The 19,502-nt window shown below is 60.5% G+C and overlaps 1 long non-coding RNA gene across 1 annotated transcript; it reads right to left on the minus strand.

Annotated features, from left to right (window-relative positions):
• Nucleotides 1–9,008: 9,008 nt before the first annotated feature.
• LOC113625520 (uncharacterized) lies at nt 9,009–10,485 on the minus strand. The gene is made up of 3 exons (XR_003434796.1): nt 10,121–10,485; nt 9,525–9,754; nt 9,009–9,426 (listed from the first exon to the last, which is right to left on the minus strand). It is a non-coding gene; the product is annotated as an uncharacterized LOC113625520 (long non-coding RNA).
• Between the last annotated feature and the right edge of the window lie 9,017 nt (nt 10,486–19,502).

Below are 19,502 nucleotides of genomic sequence, written 5' to 3' on the forward strand. Positions count from 1 at the left end.
CGCAGCTGTTCATTCATTGTTTTTGTTGTGTTTTGTGGGGCGTGAGCATTGGGACCTCCTGGTCTGCCATCTTACTGACTTCACCTAACTTCTTTTTAAGCGGGTGATTTTTAAAATGAGTAAATTGTGTGTGTGCTTAATTAACAGTGACTAGTTAATGTTGCAACTCATTTATCTGGGGGACAGACTCTAATCTGTGTGAGGAACCCCAGTGTCTGTCACTTTATTATTTGGGCCAGGAAAGACATAGGTAGCCAGTGAAACTGCTAAGAGATGAATCTTAGTACTCAAGATTTGCTATGTTTTTTCACTGTGTTTAAAGTGCAGAGTCTGAGCTTGGCTTCTTAGAGGCAAGCACTGCTGAGCTATAGCCAGAGAGTTCCAGACTCTAAGGCAGTGATAACCTCCCAGAAGTGGCATCTACCCGGGCTGGCCCTTTGCAGGGCGCGCCCGGGGACCAGGGAGGGTCAGTGCAGGAGGTCGGGTCCCTTGGACCCAGAGTCTGCTGTGGGATCTCTCTGTCCCTGGTGGAGGAGGCCGTGCATCTAAGTGTCAGAGGGAATGGGGAAGAAGGGCCTTCTGCCCATGGTGCTGGCCATGAGGACAGCGGCACTGAGCTGATGGGAGGAAGAAGACAGGCCTCTGAGCAGAGAACTCACAAGTCAAGACCTACAGAGACAGCTTTCTGGAGGGGCTTTCGAACCGAGCTGTCGCAAGGTTCAACCAAAGGTTTCAATAAAGAAACATTAAAACCAAATCCCAGCACCTAGTCCACTGTCCAGATGCACACACGCTTGGAATAAACATATTAACAGTCATACTTCTTGTACCTTTTTATTGTTTTGGCCACACCACACTGCATGCGGGATCTTAGTTCCCTGACCAGGCATGGAACCCGCGGCCCCTGCGGTGGAAGCTCGGCGTTAAAAGTCATGCTTCCTGAACACATGGTGGTCAGTCTACGATCACGGACCTCACCTCCGGCAGGGCACAGAAACCAGCCCGCCCTTCGTCTCCTCTGGTGCCAACATCTGCTCAAGCTCCAGCAGCTCCGTCCTCCCTGCTGGCCGTCTCCTGTGGTGATCAGAGGTGTGGCCAGGCCAGCTTCCCGGCTGCTGAGTGGCCTGTCCCCACGGGGCTGGGATGGGCCTGTTTCCTTCACACTGCACCCGGGGGCCTCCGCCGGGCTCCCCTGGCTGGCGGCTGTGGGGTGGCATAAACCCTCGGGGAGTAGCAGTGCAGACAGCTCCCATCACCAGCAGCCCTCGCTGCCGGTGTGTGGCTTCGAAGTGAGTCCCAGGGCCTGGCTCCGCAGGGCAGCCCCAAGGCCTGTCATTAGGCACATCCACTCTGGGCCGCATCTATTCATTACGGCCAAGTCATCAGGCACACTCGCCAGCCCCCAGGCAACCTTCCCGCGCCCTCGGGGTGGGGACAGCCTCCCTCACCAGAGCCCCCAAGGCCGTGGGCTGGGGCTTGGGCTGCTGGGGGCCCAGCTCCTCTGGTTTACCAGGGGCAGCTGTGGGCTGAGGGTCGTCCTGACGCCCTGTGTCGCCTGGGCCCATGTGTGCTCCCAGGGGTCTGCCTACCCTCCACTGCCTACCTTGCGCGCCAGGACCTTTTATAAAACAATCGCTTTGCTCGAATTTAATTCTTTGAACAAACAGCACATTCTGACACGTGTTTGTGTCGTGGCACAGACTCTGAAGTTCTAAAGGCACAACAGTGTCCACAGGCAGCGAGGTCTTCCCTCCTCCGGTTTCCCCTCCCAGAGACAAGAGTACAGCTTGGAGGAGGGTATCCCCACATTAACCGGCACACGCGCTGTCTCGCCTCCTCTGTTCAGAGACGGTGGCGCGTGACGTGTGGTCCTGGCCTTTGGCGTCTTCGGGTGACGGTGCGTGTCGTGCTCCTTTTCCACTGCAAGCATGAATACTTAGCCTGAGTGCAGGCGTTTGCCGCTGAAATGCCACTCAGCCCTCTGCATGAGCCGTGGTATGTGGGCGCGTGGACCTGCAGGGTGAGGCCCGGCAGCGGCGATGCAGGCGCGGGGCGCTGGCGTTCGTGTTCGCACAGGCTGTGGCGGGACTGCAGGGCACAGGCGCTGACCCTGCCTGGCCTGGAGGTGCACCTTTGCTTGGTGGTTGGTGACGCTCTAAGGGCAGTACACTGGGCAGTCAGGGTCCCGCCAGGAAACCCGCTAGAGCAGGTGTTCCAATGGGGGGCCCAGCTCCCTGGATGCTGGGAAAGCAGGAGGGGGCGGGAAGGGCTTGGAGGGGGGAAGGCCGGAGGGTCTCTCCCAAGCCAGGAACTGCCCTCGGCCCTGCTGGACCTGTGCTGACGATGGGCCACCGTGAGCACGATGGGGATGCCTGCCCTGATCCTTGTGGCCACTGATGCCACCTTGAAGAACAATAGCTGATTGTAGCCCCAACCCCACCCTACATCCTTGCTGGCTCTCCCGGGGGCAGAACTGACTGAGCAGCTGCTGGGCACATGCGCTTGGGCGGTGGGTGTGTAGCCCCCGGCCCCTGACAGCAGGACGGATGCAGATGGGAGGAGAGCAGAGAGGCGGACGAGCAGCGCTGTGGGTGCATGGGGTGGCAACCACATCCCTTTGCTACACAGTCGAGCTTGGCACGCGTGTGGCTGGCCCTATGGGCTCTGACCAGCAGGACAGAGACACCGAGGTGGCCTGGGTCTGTGCTGCCCTGGACGTCTGCATCCACATCCCGCCATTCTCTGTGCCCACACCATCCTTGTCCCCAGCCATCTGTGCTGGGTTGGCCACTCCTCGTTTAGGGACCCTCATTCAGGATCCAGTGAATTTGCCCAACCTGGTGGGCAAAAGCAGTTCAGTCTTTGATGCTTTGCTAGAACTGGGCTTATGCAGCGTTTCCAGGAGATTCGCCAGGGTGACAAATGCAGCAGCCACCATGGGAGGAGGGCTTGGGTCAGAGCTATTTGTGTCACGTCATCTCAGCTCCTTCCAGGACAGAGGAAAGGGGTGCAGGCAGCTCAGCATCCTTGGTGACATGAGACATGCAGGGCCAGCCCCTAGGACCCTCACCAGGGTCCCTAGGGAGAGGTGACCAGAGGTGCCTTTCATCCTCCACATGGGAAAACTGGAGACCACATTGGTAAGTATTGCAGATGTGGGTTTAATCTGTGTGTTCATTTGCTGGGGCTGCTGTACACAAGGAGAAAGCCTTAACAATAGAAATGTATTATCAGGGCTTCCCTGGTGGCACAGTGGTTAAGAATCCGCCTGCCAATGCAGGGGACACGGGTTCGAGCCCTGGTCCGGGAAGATCCCACATGCCGCGGAGCAACTAAGCCCATTCACCACAACTACTGAGCCTGCGCTCTAGAGCCCGTGAGCCACAACTACTGAGCCCTCATGCTGCAACTACTGAAGCCCGTGCGCCCAGAGCCCATGCTCCACAACAAGAGAAGCCACTGCAATGAGAAGCCCGCGCACCGCAACGAAGAACAGCCCCCGCTCGCTGCAACTAGAGAAAGCCCTTGTGCAGCAACGAAGACATAACGCAGCCAAAAATAATAAATTAAATAGATTAATTTAAAAAGAAAAAAAATATATTATCTTGGCTCTGGAGGCTGGAAGTCCAAAATCAAGGTGTGGGCAGGGTTGGCTCCTCCTAGGGATCTGAGGGAAAATCTGTCTTGGGCTCTCCCCTAGATTCTGGGGGTTTGCACACAGTCTTGGGGTTCCTTGGCTTGTAGAAACATCACCTGATCTGCTCTCATCTTCACACAGCGTCTCCCTATGCACGTGTTTGTGTCCAAATTTCCCCCTTTTATAAGGACATCAGTCACTTTGGATTAGGGGCTGACCTGCTCCAATATGACCTCATCTTAACTAATTATACCTGCAGGGACCCTATTTCCTAATAAGGTCACATTCTGTGTTACTGGGGGTTTGGGCTTCAACATATGAATCGGGGGAGACACAATTCAACCCATGAGAATCCTCTTAATATGCAAAGTAAAATAAAAAGTCTCAATGACCCCAATTTGGAAGATAGGCCAAGAACAGGACTAGGGAATTCTCAAGAAAGCAAATATCAGTGACCACAAAATACAGGGAGGACCGTCTAACCTCACCGGCAGCCAAAGAAATTCAAACCACAACACGACATTTTCCCCGTCAAATTGGTAACATTTCACATAGTTGATAACCCTCAGTGCTGGCTCTGATTAGAGCATAAAAGCAGACAGACTTTGGAGGATGCAACGTGTGTACCCCACCTGCAACGTCCCTTTGATCCAGGGCTTCTGTTTCTGACCGTCTAACATGAGGAAAGATCCCAAAACACGGGATAATATCGATTCACAAAAATGTTCATCTCAGGGTAATAAAAAATAATAATAATAGAAGCAAACCAGATACAGCAAAAGAGGGAGAGATTCTGGTATATCCGTAGGAGAAGATATTATACACTCATTACAATTACATTTAAAAAGAGCATTAATGACATTGGAAAATATCCATGTTACCATCTTAGGTGACAAAAGTGAGACACACACACACACACACACACACACACACACACACAGTATGAAAAACATACCTGGGATTTATTTTACAGCAGTATGAGTGAGTTACAACAAGGAGAGGCCAATGCTATTGAAAGAAGATTTTTTTTTTATTACTTACATTTCCCGAAGACGGGGCACATACGCCATGCAGGCCCCGTGGGGAGGCACTGGGTTTGGGCCAGGAGGCAAGAGCAGGAACAAGGGGGAGGGCCGAGGCCAGAGCTTTGATCGGGTTTTCTGCAGGAAGTGCAAGGGGGGGCAGGGGACACAGCTCGGGACTGGCCCGTATAAATAACCCTGGCGAGCTCTGAGCTACAGAGGGGTCTCTCGTTGCCTGGTACCCGGCCCTGGAGTGGTTTGGGGCAGGGGCAACATGGGCTGTGTGTGAGGTTAGATAAGGAGGTGTGGGGCTATAGACTGGGATTGGTTAGTTTGCAGGTGAAGGAGCTCTAGTGAGCCTTCGAGTCGCTAAGTGCTGGCGGCCCCAGGAAGGGCAGTCTCTCCCCAGTCAGGGAGGGGAGAGCTTCCCTGTATTTTCAAGCATACAGAAAATAAGAACATGTAGTTAAAACCATTGGCTCTGTGACAAAAGGATGCTGACTAGACAAATGCAAACTCTAAGAAAACACAGTTCGAACACCCACATAAAATATTTAACTCTGTTCTTAAAATGCACAGAAACAGGCAAGGCTGGGAGGAAACATTCCAGAAATGTGGAGCGTGTTCTCTTTGTGTGGTGGATTGCTGGTGGTTTTTTCCTTCTTCTTTTTTTTTTAATAGTTTTCTTCATTTTCAAATTCTCTATGAATAAATATGTATTATTTTTATAGTGAGGATAAAAGGGTTTAAACCGTGTACGCAGCTGCCCACATGATGGGCCTCTGAGCATCAGCCCTGAGCGTCCCCTCCATCCCCCTTGATCCCCACCCTTCACCTGCTCAGTGGTCCTGGGGAACCCTGCGACTGGGGGTCACTCTGCTGCCGTCTCACAGGCCCCAGGAGGGAGGGGGGTGTAAGGACTGTGCAGAGGAGGTGCCGGCCGTAAAATGGGGGCCAGGAACCCACAGCTGGATTGTGCTGGTGGCTAATTGTCAGCTGTTCTGTGCATGACATCGCTGGCCCCACAGAGCTAGCACAGAGGACGCCGGGCTCAACGCCCCCAGGGGCCAGGCGAACCCAGAGCCTCGGGCAGGAGAGTCTGTCCAGGTCGGCTGAGCTCCCTCAGCCAAAGGGTGGGACGGGGGTGGGGGGCACAGGCAGGAAAGCCGGCGTCTGAGTCCAACCTCCTTTATCAGATGTCACTCCAGAGCAGCTGCATCCGTGGTTACGGACCCAAGTCTGGTTCAGTGGGATCCAGAGCCTGGCACGGGGGGTGGGCATGAGCGCTGGGGGGGTCAGAGGGCTCACCTGCAGGACCACCTGTGATGGTGTGGAGGCAAGAGGGGCCTGGCGCTGCTGGCTCTGTTTGGAAAAGGGAGTGGAGGGTGAGTGTGTGGCAGGAAGTGGGAGGGGAAGCTGGTGAAAGAGAGAGGAGAGGAGAGGGAAGGGAAGGGAGGAGGGGGAGGGGAAGGAAGGAGGGGGAGGGGAAGGGGAGGGGAGGGGAGGGGGGGAGGGGGAGGGGAGGGGGGGAGGGGGAGGGGAAGGGAGATGGGGAGGGGAGGGGGGAGGGGAAGGGAGGAGGAGAGGGGAAGGGAGGAGGGGGAGGGGAAGGGAGGAGGAGGAGGGGAGGGAAGGAGGGGGAGGGGAAGGGAGAAATAAGTCTGGGGGTGAAGAGAGTCCCTCTGGGATTATATCCTGAGGTGACCCAGGTACCTCCTGTTTCCAGAACTTACTTCAATTCAGCCGTGGCCTTCAAGAGGTCAGTTAAGTTGCTGGAGGACTCAAACCTTTCTTGAACATTTTTTCAGGAGTTTTAAACCACAGTCATTATATGTGGGACGCTGTTTAGAAATTATGGCAGAGCTTCCCAGGTTGTGCAGTGGTTAAGAATCCGCCTGCCAATGCAGGGGACACGGGTTCAAACCCTGGTCCAGGAAGATCCCTCATGCCGCGGAGCAACTCAGCCCGTGTGCCACAACTACTGAGTCTGCACTCTAGAGCCCGCAAGCCACAACTAGTGAGCCCACGAGCCACAACTACTGAAACCCATGCGCCTAGAGCCCATGGTCCTCAATAAGGAGAAGCCACTTCAATGAGAAGCCTGCGCACCGCAACGAAGAGTAGCCCCCACTCACAGCAACTAGGGAAAGCCTGCGCGCAGCAACAAAGACCCAACACAGTCAAAAATAAACAAATAAAATAAATAAATTTTTAAAAAAAGATTAGGACTGTTTAAAAAAAGGAAATTGTGGAAAAATACACTTCTGCTAATCAATTTGATTCATGCTCTTACGCAGGGTCTACACACATATTCTTATACCTGTACTAAAAGGTGCCACACTGGACAATTTTGACACAGCATTGAAAGAAGCAAGGGTCTAAAGGACCCCCTTGGTTCAGAGGCATCTCAGGAGGGCTCCAGGCAGGCTGGGCCCTCACTCCCCAGGCCCATGGCTTTCTCCCCACCGAGGCCTCTTCAGAACATTGTGCACGTCAGGCGGGGATGTGGGAAGAAGCGGGGCTTCAGGGTCTGCCCTGGACAGTCCCCAGCAGCCCTCTACTTCTCCAGCCTGCAGGTGGAGGTCCTCTGGGATTTGTCCTCTGTGCAGGTAGCGCCCGGGCTCCCCTCCTGCCTTGGTCTCCCCAGAGAGGGCAGGGAGGCCCCTCTCACCCCTCCTCCCTTTGCACACAAGTCCACCTTCATCAAGGCCCCCCCAGGGCCCCCGGACAGGACAGGCCCGGCCAGGTGCCAGCTCAGCATGCCCTTCCCACAGGAGCCCCGGGAACCAGGTGTCCTGGTGGGCGGGGCCAAGCCTCAGCTGGGGGGGCGGGGCCCTCGGCCCCCCCCCCCCCCCCCGGCTGCTGTCACAATGCTCAGAGGCGGCTGCGGTGTCCACAGCTGGCCGCTGACCTCCTCACTCTGGGCAGCTTCCCCCTCAGGCCCTCATCCCCTTCAGAGGCAGATAAAGCGCTGTCTTAGAGAAGGGATGCTTTAATGTCCAATGGGTCTTTTATTCATGTCTCCGCCAACTGCCGCGTGCCAAAAGGTGTTTCAGGCCCTTGTTGGCTCAGGGCATGGCCTCTCGCAGGACCGCAGCCAGGCTGTGCTGTGAGACGGCCGGGAGCCATCGGCAGGGAAACGTTAAGGTTAAACCGGTTTCCTGTCCTGGAACATTTGGGGATTTTATCACACGTCACAGTCTGACAGCCTCCTGGGCCTTTGGAATATTCCGGCGCAGCCGCCAGCTCCCAGGGCTCATCTGGGCGCAGCGACTGCACCCCCTGGAGGGGTCGGGGGCAGATGGGCCGGGAAGGGGCTCCTGGCGAGGGCGACACGCCTGTGAGGCTGTGTTCCAGGGTCTCCTGGGGCAGCTCTAAGGAGGGGCCGCTCAGGGTGCGGGGTTTCCTGGGGTGTCATCTTCTCTCCCGAGTGTGGGGCCCCCCGTCAGCTCACACTCCTCCCTGCAGCACCCCCGCTGACTCCTGGCCCTGCCGCGCAGCTGCTCTACCATGAACTCTGGGCCCAGCATCCTCTGTGTGTTTCTCCTTCAGGAAGTGTCAAGGGCGAGCTCAAGATATGGAACTTCAGAAAACAAAAAACAAACTCCCAACTCAAAATAACTTAAAGCAAAAACAGAGTTTATTGGGAGTCCTGGGCAGGGCGGGCCTCGGGGCCTCCGGCGGCCTGGGTGTCTCCCCACCTCTCTGCTCTCTCCCGCCCCGGTTCTCTCCAGGTGAGGCCTCTCTCCCTGCAGAGGGGACTTCTCAGGAGTCTGGGGACAGGGGTCAAGGCCTGCATGGTGGTCCAGCTCAGAGTCCCCAGAGGAACGAGAGCCCCTTCCTCTCCACCTCCACGGAGGCCCGACCCTGCTGCTTGGCGTCCACTCCTGGGCCAGTCGCGTTAGCCAGGAGGTGGGTGTGGAGTTGGGGCAGCAGGGGGTGGGGGGGAGGGTCATTCAAGTCTCCGGGGTCCCCGCAGGCTGGGCTCTGAGATCCGCAGCCTCCAGAACCACTCAGAGTCGGGCTGTGCCTGTTCCCTCCCCGAAGGAGCGGGGTGCTGCTCAGGTCAGGGGGTGTGGCACCCCAGGGGCCCCAGGAAGCAGAAGCAGGGAGTGTGGATGAGCGTGGGGCTGCCCCAGTCCAGGCTCTGCTCCCACGCGCCCTGTGTGCTTCAGCAAGTCCCTGCCCACTGCTGGGTCCGTCACTGCATCCACAAATGAGCGCATCAGACGGGATCGGGGTCGCCAGCTATGGCCCAAAGCTGGCCTGTCTGTACCCAGTCCTCTGGCTGAGAATGGTTTTAACCCACTAAATGGCTGGAAGGAGGAGGGGAGGGAAGGGGGGGGGGAAGAAGGAGAAGAAGAAGGGATGATTTTACAACATGTGGAAATTATACAAAACTCACATCTCAGGGCCCACAAATAAAGTTTTATTGGCACGAGGCCACGACCACTCATTTGCCTGTCGTCCACGGCGGCTTTCACAGTACAAGGGCAGAGCCGAGCGGTTGCAACAGGGACCGAGTGGCCACAGCACCTAAACTATTTACTCCCTGGCCCTTTCCAGAAACAGCCTGCAGAGCCCGGCCAGCTCCATGCTGCCCACTCTTCCGTCATTCATGGTCCACAGCAAGGTCTCGGCAGGTCCAAGACGTGTTCTCATTTCCTAGTTTTCCTTCAGTCAGCTCAGGGCTGACATCGCTGCTGACTCAGTCTTGGCCGTAGGGCTAAAATCCCTGCAATCATGGTTTTGATGCTCTGCATTTTTCTAAAACACAAGAAAATCAATCCATGACTTTTAAAAGCAGACACTGCATCCTGTCCCTCCTCCGGCCTCCAGCGGAGGGTCCCCGTGGCCCTGCTGACCTTGAGGCCTCTTCCCTCTGGACCTGGGCTTCTCTGGCCCTGATGTCCCCTCCCTGCCTGGGGCCACGTCAGTCACCAGCCTAGCAGGCGTCCAGCCTTGCGGGGTCGGGGTCGGAGCCGGGGCCGGTGCCTGACGACGGGGAAGGAATCTGCCGCTGTGTGTGTTTCCCGCCACTGCCTTCCCTCTCTGAGTCAGCCGCAAAACACGCGTGTGGACTGCACCAGGCGCCCTAGGAGGAATCTGAGAAAGCTGAGCTTTTCCTCTGCCCTTGAAGGAGAGAGAGCGGCCTCATCCCATCCTGGGAGTGCTGGGCCACGGGGATGGGAGCAGCTCAGTAGGGGCAGAAGTCTGTCCCGTCCCTCGTGCTCTGGGGACAACACGGAGGAGTCTGGGGTACTGGGTCATGTTTTTTGTTGGTGGGGGGCCGTCCGTGCCTCCGCGGGTGGGTCCTAGAGGGAGGGGCGGGCCTGTGGTCCCAGCCATAAGGCCTGTGCTGGGGGCTGCGGCCGGTTCTCCGGTGGGAGATGTCTAAGGCAGACGCAAGCCACGTGGAGCGGGGGGGTGGGGGGGGGGATCTGGGCGTGGCCTTCAGTACCTGCTAGAACATCCGGGCTCAGACCACCCAAGGCCCTTGTCTGGCTGCCCCTGCTTGTCTGCCGTAAGGCCTCAGAGAGTTCTATGTGCTCCACTTCCCACCTAAGACAAATTGAGGGCACAATCTATCTCCAGCCCGTGAGGGGTATTATGACCAGGAGACGGACAGCTTTCTGACCCACTCAGTGTGGTCTGGGAACCACTGGACAGTGGGATGAGGGGTTTCGTCTCAGGAACATTCCACCCGTTTTCTATCTTGGCACAAACTGCAGAGTCCAGGTGTCACAGCGTTGAGGACAGAGCCAAGTGTCCCCAACACCCCTGGCAGGGGACTCCACGCAGAGGGAGCCAGGAGGAACCCTCCAACAGATGGTCTGTGCAGGAGGTGGACGGTGGCCACACGTGGCCCACCTGCAGACCTCTCTGCCTTGGGAGCTGGGATTCGGGGATCATGTGTCCTGTGCTGTTTGACAGGCAGCCTCCCACGGGCCCCGGGGCAGTGGCTGCTCACCCCTGCCCCTGGCAGCCCACCCCGCGGTCTCCCAGCCGCCGCGGCTCCAAGGCAGGGATGGGTGACTGCGCATCAGGGGAGGGGGGTTCCGGCTGGAAACCCGTGTGACTGCAGAGGCAGGCTTGCCTTTCACTGGACGTCTGCTCTTGGGAGCCTTCCAGAATGTGGAACGCACCTGGCGGGAAGCTGCCCTGTCTTCGGGACAAGTAGAGAAGCATCCTCCAGGCTGACAGGGTGGCAGAATGTCCACAGGCCCTTGAGAAGGGTCCCCTGGAGGCTGGGGACCCAGGAGGAGTGAGAAGGATAGTAAGACCAGCCAGATAGGCTCGGGACAGAGCGGCTTCCTAAAAGAGGGAGAGTCCAGCCTGGAGGGCCTCTAGGTGGAGGCATTCTTTCTAGGAGGAAAAAGGTAAGGACGGCCCACCCACTCATGGGCATGTGATCACACTCAGGAGGTGCCCCAGGTGCCCACTTGGCATTTCCTGTGGGACCACCTTCTCCCCCGCCCCGCACCCTCACGCAGGTGGGCTGTTGCCTGATCTTGGGCTCCTGCTGCCAGAAAAGAAACAAACCCTTCCCCTACCCAGAGCCAGGAAGCTCTGGGCACATCCAGAGAGCGCAGGAGCACGTGGTCAGGACAAAGAGGACACTGGTCCCGCCTGAGCCTCCACCAGGCAGCAGCTCCCCACCTACGTTACCTTACGGGATTCTCGTAATTCAAGCCCAGAGCCTGGGTCAGAGGGCAAAGCGAGGGGCCCGAATGAGATCACGGGGGTCCCGGCACCTTTCCCTCTGCACCGCCACCCCGCCCGCGGGGCTTCCTCGGCGGGGTCCCATCAGGCAGCACGTCCTGCAGGAGCCCCTGGGGAAGAGAGCCAGGGCCAGGCCTCAGACGTGTGCACACCCAGATCCAAAGAGGCCACAGGCTTCTCCACAAGTATTTACAGAAGGCAGTGAGGACGCCAGGGCAGCCGTAGCCACGCAGGTCGGGGGAGCCGCCCTCGGGACTTCCCGGAGCCCGCAGATGCGACGTCCTTGTGCAAGTGTCCCTGAGGGTGGGCAGCCTGCCGTGCCCACGGGAGTCTGGCCTCCGGGAGAGCCTGGTCTCCAGGGAAGGGGCCTGCTGGGGCCTGGAGAGAGCGGGCCTGGGCGTTGATGTCATTGTTCGTTTGTTTTCCGGGGTATTCCTGCGAACGCTTCATATCCTCTTTCTAGTCCTTGCTTTGACCCCAGGGTTGAGAGAGGGGAGGCGCTTCGATGACCAGAGCTAGGGGCACACGGGTAACCAGCTCTCAGACGGCCCGGATTTGCTGCGCTTGCCAATGCCCATGGTGTAAACACTGCCAGCTCGGCTGCCGCGAGGCCGCTATAAGTGCTACCCACAAAGCGCCCGCCACGGGTTCCCCATAGCACGGCCCGGACCGCCAGCTCCAGCTTCACTCACCGGGGAGGGCAGCGGCGGTACAAAGCAGCTGGGACCCCGTCGTTTTACACGAAGAGAACGGGAGCCTGGCGAGGGTCAGCCGGCGGCCCACTTCGTGGGCCAAGGAGGAGGCAGAGTTGAGACCCAGATACAGACCTTCCGCCCAGAGCACAGCTTCCCACTCTCTCTCATTGCCAACTGCTCTCCAGCCAGGCCCTGCGCAGACTTGGGGCCGGAAAGGCTCACCCCCAGACAGAAGCCCGCCTGCATCCTGCCCAGCCCCAGATGTGGGCTGGGCTGTGAGATGCCAGGGCTGCCTCGTGCCCCATGCAGTCTCCCCTGCATGCTGCCTGAGCTGCTAGAGCATTCAGGCAGGTGGGCGCAGCACAGAGAGGCAGGCCTACACTCGCAGAGCCGCCCAGCCCGGCTCTCTCCTTCCACCTTTAGGAAGAGCAGCATTTGCTTTTTGAAGGGCACCGGTGTGTACACTCCACTTAAAGGATAACTTCTGATTATTTTCTTAATGGAAGAGCAAATATTTACATCTTACAAACCAAAGGGCAGGTTGGAATGTGTGCGAATACCGGCTTTGGGGCACTGCCACCGCAGCTCTCGAGAGGGAGTGGGCAGGAAAACAGAAACTGTTGGCCGCAGTCGACCTTGCTCAGCTGGAGCACAGAAGAAAGGGCCCCTCTGTCGGGGGTGCAGGGCCCTCTGTCGGGGGTGCGGCTGGCGGCCAGGTCTCTGTTTGCCTTGGGGAGTAGGGGCGGCTCAACCCTCCTCCCCATTTCCCATTGGTGTGGGGAAGGGAGGGGAGGGGAGGGGCGTGCTTCTAGCTCTGGGACGCCTTTGCTGAGCCTGGGGCGCCCCTGCTGGGCTCGCCCACCCAGTCCCCGCCCCGCTTGCATGTGACGGCCGCCAGCCTGGCCACGTGGACAGCGTGACCATCGGCCGACTGCCCATCAGCTGATGCAGCCTCTGTGCCAATTGTTTAGGTTATTAGAACAAAACAAAACAAAGACCAGCCTCCGTCCACAAGCAGAAAGAGGGAGCCAGAAGGGAGGCCATGGGAGGGGAGCAGCTCTTCCTGAGGAGCCCCAGGGTCCCCCCTCCAGGTGGGCCCAGGAGCCAGGCCGGTCTGGCCCCGTGAGGCTCTGCTCCGGTGGCTGAGGACGCAGGGCTGCCCAGAAACCTGCAGACCCCAGAGCAGGAGGTCCAGTTCAGGGGCCCCCAAGCCACCCTCTGAGAAGCCCCGCCAGCAGCCTGGGGTCTCCTGCAAGACCCAGCCTTTTGTCTGTCTGTCCGTCTGTCTGTCTGCTTCTTGCCATGGTCATTTTGCTCCCGAACCCCTGCTGCATCTCATCCATCTGCACGCAAAGGGGCCCAGAGCTGCCTGGGATCGTGGGTGGAAACATCCAGGACAGTGCAGCAGGGCTCTGGTGGGGGTGAGGAAGGAGAACAGACACAGCAGCAAGAGAACAGAGGACTCACCAGCCCTCGACCTCGTGCTGACCCGGAGTCCCGTGGACCCGACTCAGCGTCAGGGCTGGAGGCTGTGCAGCGGCCGCAGGCCCAGGGTCCTGAGAGTCCCCACAGGGCAGCGGCAGCACCTCTGCCTTGGGACGAGGACGGGACAGAGCCCCGTGATGAGAAGAGGGGGGACGGCCCCCTGGCGGGCCCGCTGCCGATGCGGATGGAACGGAGCGCCGGACACTTCGGGTCTCCAGGCAACGCCTCGCAGGCCAACCTCGCCACGGCAGGCGCTCCACGGGGAGGGGTCCCGACCCTTCGTGTGCTGCCCACAGGAAGGGGTCAGCTGCGGCCTCCCACCTCACCCAGGTGACCCCCAGGTGGGCCCTTCTCCACACGCGACCCGGCCGCGTCCGCCCGGCCACGTAGTCGTTTGCCTGTGCTGAGGCGGAGGTGGCCGGAGCTGGCTTCTGGTCAGCCCAGTTCCTGTGGAGACGAAGGTGCCCTTGAGGTAGGGCCTGGAGTCCTCGTCCTCAGCTCCTGTCTTGTCCTGCCTGCCTGGCCCCGCCCCTGGACCCCAAGTGGCTTCCTCATGCTGCCCCCCAGGCGGCCATCCCGGCCCCTGGGCAGCCTGTCCTTCTGCGTCCACTGAGGCCGAGGGCAGAGGGTCAGGGTCCTGCCTGCACAGGGGTGGGGGCCCTCGTATTGAGCAGGGATTGGTCGAAATTCTGGAAGGTGCCCCGTCGGCGACAGCAAGCGCTGATCTGGGAATAGAAAGCAGCTGGACCCCCGTGCGTGTGTGTGTGTGTGTGTGTGTGTGCGCGTGTGTGCGTGCGTGTGGCATGCGTGTCTACATGTGCACGTACACTGTGGGAGAGTGTGGGGCACATACATGTGTTCACACGTTCGCGGGTGCTTGCACTCCTGTGTGTTTGTGTGCACACGTGCTGCGTGTGTGCGTGTGCGTGCACGTGCGTGTACATGCATGAGCCTGTGTGTGCGTGTTTAAGGAAGGACAGGGCGCTCCGGCAGGCAGGCTGAGGTGAGCTTCTCCGGGGCAGTCAGGCCCCCAGGACGGCTCTCAGCCGGAGATGCCAGGAAGGTCGCTCTGGGTCCACCTGGTCGCCGTGCCTGGCTCCCCACGTCCCTCCAAGGAGCCCCGGATGCGTGTCGTCTGCGGGTCGCTGTGGCGAGGATGTGCTGAAAGGTGAGACTCCAGCATCCCCTTGGAGGCTCAGGGAGACCTCGCAGTAGCAGCTCCGGAAGGCCGCTATTTACACCCACGGTGACAGGAGACCCAGAGGAAGACGGAGCTCCACCCCACCCTGCTTGACGCCACGCAGGGGCCGCCCTGTCCCCTGCCCCCATCTGTCCCCGGGGTGGGTCCACCTGGCCTAACGTCCTCCCATGCCCCTAGTGCCACTTTGGGCCAGCAGCCGTGACCAGAGCTGAAGGAGCCCAGGCACCGCTGGATGAGGGGCAGGGCGGCTGACCTCACCAGGAGCTGTGCGAGTGGCTGGCTCTCCTTGACCTCCAAGGAGCCCCCCGTGCCACGCTGGCTGCGCTTTAAAGAGCAGCTGATGATCTCAAATGCCAGGTCCCACACTGGAGCCCGCCGCTCCCTGCCCTCCCTGCTGTGGACCACAGGGCTGCCGGCGGAGGACCGGGTGGCAGCTGCTCAGACAGCTAGAAGCTTTTGATTTGCGTCAGTGCCGAGCTGGCCAGGAGGGGCCTTCACGCTGGGCGCTTGGCAGCCGCGTGGAATCATGGTGACATCACGGCTCCCCTGCAAGCCCAGAGGGTCCTGGGAGAGACGGGCTGCCTGTCCACCGAGCGCTGCCTGCTGAGCCCGCACTCTGGGCCCCCCGCGTGCGCTGGATGGCTCAGGCGAAGGGGCTGCTAAAAGCCATTCCCGTGATGCAAGCATCCCGGGGTCAGGCCCCGAGGGGAGGGAGTGGAGCTGGACTCTCTGCCCCCAGGGGGCTCGGGAGCGCTCCCAGGAGAAGTGGCTTGCCATCCTGCGGCCACCGAGGACTCCAGCTGACTGAGAGATTGGCAGGGGCTGGGGCGCTACGGCAAACCTGCAATTTCACTGAGATGGAAGCATCCCCAGAGGACCCTAATGAAAACACAGCCGCCACAATGTGGCGGAAAAACAATCGCTTTAAGAGACCCGGAGGCCAGGTGTCAGCCAGCACTTTGCTGGGAGCAGAGAACCCATCGGGGTCAGCGGTGCGACTCGCAGCTCCCACGTGTGGCCGTCTCAGCCCTCCCTTTGTCTCTGACCCCTCCCTCTCTGGGGCAGGAACGAGCACCTGTCACCTCGGAGACTCGACACTTGATCCTTGCAAGGGCCCTTGCGGGTGTCCCCCCAACTCCCCTCAGCCTGGTCTCAGCTGAAACGAGTGAGGTGTCCTCCTGTCACCAGCCCAGCACCCTCCAGGGTGCCCCTGACAACAGGGTATCCCAACTCCGGGCAGGGACCACCCTCGACGGCCTGAATCCCACCTCCCTCTGTGCCTGGCGACAAACCTGTGTGTCCGCGGGGCCTCAGTTTACCTGCTCGGAGTGGCCCCCCTCCAAGCAGCCAGCCTGCTGGGCACCTCGATGCCATCACTTGCTCCCAGCCACGCTGTGCCCTCAGCCCTGGGGTGGGTGGTGTCTCCCAGCGGCACAGCAGTGCCTGGAGGTCAGAGCCCGCGTGCCGCGCCACCGCAGAGCGCATGGGGGACCTGACGCTTGCCCTTCACTCGGGCCCACCTTGCCCTGGTTCACAGGAGGGCTGGCGACACTCCCCTCTCCTCGGAGAATCCAAGGATCCAGCTGGAGGGGTTCTCGGGGGTCCTACCCCACCCCCACCTCTGCCAAGTGACCATCCAGGCCCAGCAGGGACGCAGTGAAGGGACCCCATACCCCATCGGAACACTCAGACTCTGCTCCAGGGCGCACCGACCTGGGGTCTCACCGCCCGTGCTTCCCTGGCTCCACCACTGACACCCCCAGTCGGGGGGCTGGCCACTGGGGGTCCAGTTTGGGCCGGTCACCCCAGGAAGTGGGTGATGTGCCCTGTGAGGACAGGCGGGAGGGGGCAGAAAGACCGGAGTCGCTGTCAGCCGTGCTGCAGAAAAGCCCTCCGTGCCAGCAGACACCTCCGCCACTGTCTGCTCCCTCCCCGCCTTGCACCTTGTGACCACGTGGGAGGGCCTTCCCGCCCTGCCTTCCACTCCTGATGGCTCTGAGGTGAGCCACTGGAGTGTCCCTTGCCCTGAGTGTCCCGGCTGTAGCCATTTCCTGGAACTGCCGTAACAAGTCGCCACAAACCGGGCGGTTAGACCACAGAAATCCCTTCTCTCACAGCTCTGGAGGCCAGAAATCCAAAGTCGAGGTGCAGGGGGCAGCTATTCCTCCTGAAGACGTGAGGGAGGGTCTGACCCAGGCCTGTCCAGCTCCTGCTGGCGGCCAGCACGCCTCGGTGCCCCTCGGCCTGTAGACGCATCAGCCCATCTCTGCCTCTGTCCTCCCGCGGCCCCTCCCTGCGTGTCTGTGTCTCTTTTCCGTCACTGGACTTAGGGTCGCCCTGATCCAGGATGCCCTCATCTCTGCCCTTAACCTTGATCGCATCTGCAAGGGCCGCATTCCACGAAAGGCCGCATTCTCGGGTCTGGGCAGACATCTCTTTCAGGGCCACCGTTCAGCCCCTACGCCAGGTTAGCAGAAGAACTGTCCCCTGCCTTAACTATGAGCTCATCTAATTGGTCCAACCTGGTGTCTCAGATCAAGAAACTAAGGCCAGAGGATGCAGGCCGGCACAGGCCAAGATGGGTTGAGGCAGGGCCAGGATGAGAGCAGGGGCTACTGCTGCCGCGACCCCCCAGGGCTCGGTGCGACTGTGGGGTTCTGTCCTGGCCCCATCAAGTGGCTCAGACCCCTGGAGACCTCCTCTCTGCCTGCCAGCTCCCCAGCCCCCCAGCCCTGCTGCCCCCTCGCTGGCCCTGTGATCTCTGGGTGGGTCCACCTCAGGACAGTCCAGCTTGCTAAGGGCCAGCGGCGGTCCTGGCTCCTCCTGGCCAGCAGGGGCTGGGGCTGGCCGTTTCTGAGCATGGCACCTGACCTCTGAGCCACTCGGGACAGAGCCACAGGACGCGATGCCAAAGAATCCTCAGCTGGTGATGTGCTATCGCCATGACCGGCCCAGGCCTGCAGAACTGGCTGAGCGAGACCTGGGAGAGCAGCGGCCTGGACTGCTGTGAGCTACGGGGACCGGGGCAGGGCAGACGCCCTCCTCCCCTCACCTGCTCCAGGCCACCAGCTGGGGCAGCGCCCCACTCCTGGAGGGTGTGATCTCTGAAGTCTGAGGCTGCTTCTGCCCGGCCCCAGTGTGGACGTGACTCATGACGGAGGCCTCCTGGGAGGGCGGAGGGACCAGGCCGAGAGGGATGGGAAGGGCGTCTGGCCACAGATAGCTGCACGCGCGCTAAGCTCCCGGCCCCCTACCACGCAGTGGGTGGGGCGGGCCTTGGGGTTGGGGCCCACACCCTGGGAACAGTGAGGCCACCTGGCTGGGCGGGGGGAGCCCAGGCTGGGACACCCACCACCCGAGAGAGGCCAGGATATCTGGGGCCTCCTCTTTCTCTCCCGCCCCTTAGTCCGTGTGGGGCAGGGGGTTCCCTGGTGCCACTGCCAGCGCCGGCAGCGTTGTCCCTGGGGCTCAGCGTAAGGGGACGTGTGGGCACGTGCTCACCTCAGGCCTCTGGGTGCCTAGGAAGTGTGCCCCAGCCGCAGGAGCCCCCAGGCACTCCTTGGGGTGGGGGGACGTGGAACACTGGCCCAGAGATGGGCGACGGCACCCGGGCCCTCTGAGTGGACGGGGAGCCTGGACCCTGAGCGCTCCCCTCACATTGCTGGTGGCTGGTGAGCAGGGGCCGTGGTCTGGGGCACTGGCTTTCCACGCGGCAAAGCCTGGCAGCCCCTGGGTCACCCCGAGCACACTCTGTGCCGCCCAGCTCGGGGCTTCCATGGGACAGAAGGGCCTCTGCCTGTGGATCAGGACACGCGGGGCCATGGGCCTGAGTGGTTTCCAAGGTGCCTTCTCTCCGCAATGAGCCCCAGGCCAGGGCCCCCGGCCAGGCCCTGCTCCGGTCAGCAGACATCAAAGCGGGCTTCCTCGGCCCCCCGTCCCATCCTCCAGCTCCGGCCGGGGGTCCTCTCGGGTTAAGACCCTGGGCACACCCGCCCTTAGCAGTTCTGTGTCAGCCTCAAGCCTGCATCGCAGGCCTCATCTCAGGAACGTTCCAGTTCTGTCCCCACTAGGACACCCTCTCCAGGGACAACTCCATATGAAGCCCCAGCTTGGAGGGGTGGGTTCCCCTGAGAGAACAGAGCAAAGGGGCCCGTGTGTAGGTCGGGTGGGTCCGCAGAGTGCAGGGCTCCAGTTCAGCACATCTGGGTGTCAGACCCTCGTGATTCAAATCCCACACCCCCCCCCCGCCGCCAGGGAGCGACTAGCAGGCCTGCTCGACGGGACAGTCAGGGCCCCTCTACGTCAGGGGGTGCTGAGGTCTGGCAGGATCCCCACAGCCCGGCGGGCGCAGGGACACCGCCCCACCTCTTCCTGCCTCCCTTGCTGGTCGGGGATCCCCACATCCTGTTCCGTCCTCATCACCTCAGGACCCCTCCCGCCCGGGAGCTGGGGCCCGTGCCCACGGTGGCCAGGGCATCCGGTGACCAGGCCTTTGCCCAGTGGCCGCCCTGCCCTTTGCACTTGGAGGAGGGTTGGAGGAGGCCGGGCTTGTGGAATGACCCTGACCCTCCCTGCCAGGCCACTCGGCTCTACGTCACTCTGGCCATCCACGGTGAGCCCCGCCCAGTGCCCTGCACCTGCTTCCCAAACTCTCCCACATCCTGGCCTGGCAGAAGATGCTCATCTTTGCAGGGGACCAGGAGAGGCTGGGTGCCCCTGGGGCTCCTTGCTGGCGGGGG

The sequence above is a fragment of the Aethalodelphis obliquidens genome, unplaced genomic scaffold, assembly GCF_003676395.1.
Source record: "Aethalodelphis obliquidens isolate GAN/ISIS:26980383/991018 unplaced genomic scaffold, ASM367639v1 scaffold1, whole genome shotgun sequence".
NCBI lineage: Eukaryota > Metazoa > Chordata > Mammalia > Artiodactyla > Delphinidae > Aethalodelphis > Aethalodelphis obliquidens.